General features: G+C 42.4%; 1 pseudogene; it reads right to left on the bottom strand.

Annotated features, from left to right (window-relative positions):
• Positions 1-2324: 2324 nt before the first annotated feature.
• LOC125527787 lies at positions 2325-5650 on the bottom strand (annotated as a pseudogene).
• Between the last annotated feature and the right edge of the window lie 1410 nt (positions 5651-7060).

The following is a 7060-nucleotide window of genomic DNA, read 5'->3' on the forward strand; positions in this document are numbered from 1 at the left end:
GCGTGTTGACATGTGGAGAAAACCAACCAGGAGGAGTGTTAAAATTAATGTAGATGCTTCGTTCTGTGGGGAAACTATGAAAGGAGCTACAGGAGCAGTAGCTCGAGATGATCAGGGCAGCTTCATGGTTCATAGCACATGTACAGAATGCAGAAGCGGCAGAGATAGCAGTGATCCGAAATGGATTCTATTTGGCTGCAAAAATTGGATGCAATTCAGTAATAGTTGAATCCGATAGTCTGAACACTGTTGAGGCAACAAACCAAAATGAGTATCTAGGCCCAGAAACAGCAATCATTTCTGAAAGTAAATCTCTTGGGAAGGAACAATCAAAGGCCGATGTGGTCCATTGTTTCCGGGAAGCCAACAGTGTAGCTGATAGTATTGCAAAACACTCTCTTAGCAATAGAGCTTCTGAGGTTTGGGAGAGTTCCACCCCGGACTTTATTTCTCATCTCATTGAAAATGATCTTTCTATTATCTGAGAAATAAAGTTATTTACCCATCAAAAAAATGTTAGGTAGGTGTAGCATTATTGTTTGCTAATTGGGGGGAGCAATGCTACACCTACGTAGCAATCAAATGTAAAGTAACGTAATGGCTTACTCCCTCCGTCCTTTGAAGAGTGTACTTCTATGTTTGACCGTATTTATACAATAATACACTAATATTTATACCATGAAATTAGTAGCATTAGATTCATAATAAATTATATTTTCATCATATACCTATTTATTTTCACAAACATTGATATATTTTTGCACAAACCCGGTCAAACTTTGAGATAGTTTGACTCTCCAACAAAGTTGGAAGTACACTCTTTAAAGGACGGAGGGAGTAGGTGTCTTTTTCAGTTGGAGGAAATTAGGAGGAGGGCCCACCTAGTTGGAATAGGGGGCCGGAGGGATTAGCAGTTAGTCTAATTATGTAACCGTACGTAGGCTTTTACGTAAGTGTAGCATTTTTGAATTAGGAGTCAAAGTCGGGTCAGGTGAATTTCCCATCTGGAAAAGTCGTTGCCCGATCAGCTTTCTATTTTTGAAACTTCAATTTTTTGGTAAAGTTTCGACTACAATACTGACATTCACAAATTCCAGGCCTAGTTTTCAGAATTTGAATCTTCCTGGATTCTTTTGAAATTTCAAACTAATTGAATTCATGAAGTTTCATAAATTCAAGTCTTTTGGGTAAATTTAACATTTGGAAGAAAAATCAAACTCCAAAATCGTCAAAGGCTTTCCTTTTTTTCTTCTGGATTACACACAGGGGAGAAAGGTGATCGCACATATGAATGCAACATAAAAAAGAAAGAGAAGCGCTTCCTATCTGCCGACCAACGGGAAGCATTCATCAAACCACTCCCATGATGTCAATACATTTTTCATTCCATAGTTGAGATTCTTCCAAAACTAGTTACTACCAATCAAGCCCTATTTTCTCCCCCCCCCTCCCAGCAACCCCTCGTCCATTCTCGGGCATTAGTCTCACCTTCCCCATCCGCGGTCCCATCTCGCATGCCCCCGACGCGGCTATATCTTTGAGCTCTCACCGTCTCTCTTCTTGGGGAACCAACCCTTCCCATGCGCCGGTGACATATCACCCGACGCTGCCCTCACCATTTGTCCATGCCAACACACGAGCAAGCGACCAACCCCCTCGTCTTCCTGGTCATCTCCACCACGTTCGAGCCCTGCAGCCTCTGGTTCACCTCGTCGGAGGGGCATCTCGGTTGTGGAACAAATTCAGCACGTGTCAACCTGTAGGACCCACCCCATCCATGCCCAAGCACCGTCCTCATATGATCTAGGTATTGAGTACTCTCTCATGTTCATACATTTTTTCATATCTCTGTGTGCAAATAGCAGAAGTTGTAGAATCTTAAGTGAACATGGTATTGTCCTTTTGAAGTATGCAGTCATTTCATGGCGGTATTCACTTTATTCTATTTTTTTTCTCATGTGCACTTACTTTGTTTATTCTGTTATTTGAACAAGAACGTTAACATTGTGTATTTCTTTCCATCACCACCCAAAAGTATTATAGCCTAGTTGATAGCCCAATGTGTTATCTTGACGTCACCTCACCATCCCAAAGTAGCCTGGTTCATAGCCTAATCTATTATGATGTGGATCTAAACCTTGTTTCTAAATAGATTTTAATATTTTCTTTTTGCATTTTGTTCTTGTTCATATTCTTGGTGAAAAATCAGTGGATAATGAAGGAGCATAAGGTTTGAACTCTGAGAGAATATCAAATTTGTCACATAAATAATGATAGAAATTATATATCTCATACATTTGAATTATTACACATTAACAACATCTAAACCACTCTTAAAATTGTGCCTTTTATTTTCATCAAATCGGTGTTGCTATAATACAAAGGGGCACATTCTTTACTAGTGTCAGGCCAAAGTGATTTTCCATATCAATCCCATCACGTTCCAGCTCAATAGGAAGACTCCACTTAAACTGCCTTAACAAGGAAGCGGGCATCACATGCACCATCCTAATTGCCAAAGTCATTCCAGGGCAGATTCGACGCCTTGCACCAAATGGAAGGAGCTCAAAATCCACAACCCTAAAGTCAATTGATGAACCCAAGAACCTCTCAGGCATAAACTTCTCAGGTTCTGTCCATACATCTTTATCTCGACCTATCACCCATATGTTTATGAACACACGTGAACCTTTAGGTATTGTGTAACCTTTTGACTATCATCTCAGGTTGTCGTGGCAACAAGAGTGGAGCAGGAGGGTGGAGTCGAAAAGTCTCTTTTATGACAGCTTGGACATAGGGCAATCAAACAATGTCAGCTTCTTCAATGTTTCTTCTAGAGCCGATAACTTGTGCAAGCTCGACACAAACCTTAGCCATTAATTATGGGTTTCGAAGAAGCTCAGCCATTGTCCATTCCACTGTGCTAGAGCTTGTGTCACTACCAGCAGCAAACAAATCCTAACATACAAATATAATGTTAGATGAATATAGTCTAGTAAATGTAGCTATTTACTAAACAAGCATCACACAAAGTACAATGTATTATTTGCTAAATGTGGTATAGAAGAATTGACATTGCTTTAAACTACACATTCGTTACTATATGGACGAATCATATATGCAATAATTCGTTCATATGTAACTTGATATTGGATATTCATCTCATTGCATTATAGTAGAAGAAGCTATTGTTCTTGGCCCAATTTTTCCTTTTTCACTCACCGATGTTGAAGTGCAATCTTACGAGAGCTATGGTGGAAAGTTTGGAAATGCTGCAAAATTGCAATATCACTGGTCTGAAACGACGGAAAAAACATAAGAATTTCAGTTTTAGATTATTCAGTGCTTATAAAGGAAATTCATATTTAATTTTAGATGATTTGGTTCTTTGTAACACATGGATAGCATGTCATCATTCCTATAAAATTTCCATGCCGATACTATTCTATAGAAATTTTAGATGCATATTAATTTGTATTCAAATGGTAATTTTCACGTTATCAATTTTCATGTTTCTGGTCACATACTAGAGTGAATGTCGTTATAATTATTGTGCTTCCATATTGTCGTATTTCTAAACTTCAAGGTATATACAATACAGGGCCTCAAGGGATAGGATGGACACCATCAGTGTGGATCTATATATATTGAAATGGTAATGAGTAAAATAATATTTGAAGTGCTCCCTCAAGAGATGTCGTTTTTTTTTTGCGATGCAAGAGATGTCGATTTTAGAATGGTACATCCTGCATCTTTCTTTTTTTATCATTGCTTGTGTGGTTTGGTCCACTACTAGTTCAAAAGGTTTTACAGTGGTGACAGCATACTTATTTGGCTTGTAGTGGTACCATGCTCCTGAGCTACGGGGCACAAATTTTTCTAGAAAAAACTCTAATATATTTTGGTTTTTTTGCGAGAAAACTTTTGATTTATTCATCTTCAATTATGACAGTATAACGAACACCAGAAATGATAAAAATTACTTTAGATTCATATACCAGCAAGCGACGAATACAACACTGAAGCAAGTTTTATTGACAGCAGTAGATGATTAACATGCCACAAATATCCACATTACAATTTTGTCTAGGCATAGAGAAATAAGGAACCAAAAAAAATCGACCATCAATAGATACAAATTGGCTACTCTATAATCTGTATCAGGTTTTATTTTTATTCCTGATCTAAAAAGTGAAAATTGGATATGAAGTGCCACTTTAGCTATCTCGATGCCATTTTTGTTTTGGCTGGCTGTGGCCATGTGCCACCATTTGTTTGATCCCCGGGAGAGGCTCAATCAGCAAGGCTGGCCATGTGCTTTGATCCCCGGCAGGCTCATGTGCGGTTCATGGAATCAATCAAAGGGTATATAATACATCGAGTGTACTAATTTTGATCTTTTACTAGATATGAGTTGAAAACTGAAACACCAGCTGCAATCGCAAAGAAGAAAGTTGTGCGTTACCGTGAAATGTGAGCGTAGCGTCTCAGGGTCGAGCAGGTCCTTTCCCTCGTCACGCGCCGCCACGTCGAGCAGCACGTCGAGGTAGTCGTTCTTCCTGGGCTGGCCAGCGTCGCGGCCGCGCAGCCTCTGGTCCACCTCGGCGTCGAACACGGCGTGCAGCCGCGCGAACAGCCGCGCCAGCCGCCGGCGCATGCCCTGCAGGTCGGCCGGCGCGAGCACCGGGAAGAAGTCGGACATGTTCGGAGTCCCCAAGCCTTCCATGATGGCCGTGATCACCTCCTGGAACTCCTCAGAGCGGCCGTGGTCGTCGAGTCTCGTCAGGTCGATGGAGAAGACGGTGCCTTCCATCATGGCCGTGATCACCTCCTGGAAATCCTCGGAGCGGCCGTGGTCGTCGAGGCTGTTGAGGTCGATGGAGAAGATGGTGCGGGAGATAAGGTTCAGGCTCGTCGTGAAGACCGCCGTGCCCCTCAGGCTCGTCGTGAAGGCCACGCGGCCAATGTTCACCGCCGTGCCCTCGCGCGCCAGTCGCGCGACGTGGTCCGTGAGCTCCCCCACCTTGTCGCTCCGGAGGTGGTGGAGCGCGTCGAGCCGGTGCGGCGCGAAGAGCTCCGTGGCCATCATCTTGCGGAGCGCGCGCCACCGTGGCACGGGGGGCAGCCAAGCGACGGAGCCTACCGCGTGCTTGCCGGTGGCGTCAGGCACGGACCGGGTGGCGAGCACGGAGTCATGCCTCTGCAGGAACTCCCGGGCCATGGCGGGGGAGGAGACGACGACCGTGGTGACCGTGCCGAGGCGGATGGACATGAGCGGGCCGTGTATCTTGGCTAAGCGAGCAAGAGAGCGGTGCGGCTTGTCGCCGAGAAGGTGGATACTGCCGATGAGCGGCAGTGGGCGGGGGCCCGGAGGGAGGCCGGAGCGCGCGTGCGCGAGCAGGCTGAGGAGGTAGAGGGAAAGGAAAGAGACGATGAGCCATGCTAGCCAAGGCACAAGCACAGCCACGGCCACCATTGCTTCCATCCTCTGTGCAGTTCGGCCTGCGCCACAGGAGTCTTTAATAAATAGGCAAAGAGAAATTGAAAACTAGTGGGCAAAGCTATGTTTTGGAGACTAGACTATATTAACTCGGTTCATCTCACAATGTTAGTCGCTCTGTCCCAAAATATAAGGGAATCTAACTTAAGGAATAATACTCAACTTGTTCCAAAATGTTACTCGTGTTTCAATATACTCCTAGAATACTTGTCATCAAAATGGACAAAAAAGGATGTATCTAAAACTAAAATACATCTAGATACATCCCCTTTTATTCATTTTGATGACAAGTATTTCCGGACGGATGGAGTATAAGTTAGCCTCAAAAAAACGCATTAGGACCTATATAGATGTAAGGAGGGAGTATCTACGTTTGACCATGGTTTTGAGAGGAAAATATTGAAATTTACAATACTAAACTAGTGTCATTATATCTGCCATGACATATATCTTTATATTTTATCTAGTGTGTGTGGCTAGATCTTAATCGACTGAGATTTAATCAAATCCCAGGCAAGTAACTGAACATATATAAAACAAAGAGAGAGAAAATTAAAAAAAGTTGCACGGATTTTCACATAAGATCTTACAAATGTTGCATCCACCAAGACTCAATTAAGGTTTAGCAATCCCATTTATGTATCCACTGTTGAGATGATTTTTCATTTATAAATTGTATAAAACCTACAAAATTTTGACTTCCTAGAATTTCAGAACACCTCATAATCTGAAATGGATGGAATAAAATTTTAGATTTACAGTAAGCTATTTTTCTCTTGAAACCGTGGTCAAACATAGACATAGACGTCCTCAAAAAGACGAGACGGCGGTGACTTCTTGAAGATGGAATAACGTTCTCCCCACCAAGCCCCCGTCTCAATGGTGTGTCTAGTATCGTCGGAGGGCGTGTGGAGGTGTGTCTCCGGCGGATCTCACGAGATTTGGTCGGTGGTTGTCTTTGGTGGGTCCGCTCGGATCCAATCTTTGTTCGTCTTTATTCATGTGTCTTCAGGTTGGATCCTTCCGATCTAAATTTTTTTTCATCGGCGACGGTTGCTGTTCTGGGGCGTTGGTCCTATGAGACCTTAGCACGACGACTTCCCGACTGTCTACTACAACAAGTTGTGCCCGGCTCCGAAGGGAGGGGCAATGACGGCGGCGCGCCTTTGGCTCGCTTCAGTGCTTGTAGTCATCACTAGGTGGTCTATGAATCTGGACGTAATTTTTATTATTTCTGATGTTTGTTGTACTCCCTACGTTTCTTTTTACTCTGCATATAAGATTTGGTTAAAGTCAAAATTTGTTAACTTTGACTAAGATTATAGAAAAAAAATCAAGATTCGCATTATGAAATCAATATTGTTAGATGCATCATAAAATTAATTTCCACACCATATAACTTTAGTATTGTTGATGTTAATATTTAATCAAACTTTATAAAGTTTGACTTTGACCAAATATTATATGCAGACTAAAAAGAAACGGAGGAAATACGGCCGTGATTAAAGATGAATAGATCGACGGTTTCTGGAAAAAAAACATAGACGTAACAGATGGCAC

Source organism: Triticum urartu, unplaced genomic scaffold (genome assembly GCF_003073215.2).
Source record: "Triticum urartu cultivar G1812 unplaced genomic scaffold, Tu2.1 TuUngrouped_contig_4412, whole genome shotgun sequence".
NCBI lineage: Eukaryota > Viridiplantae > Streptophyta > Magnoliopsida > Poales > Poaceae > Triticum > Triticum urartu.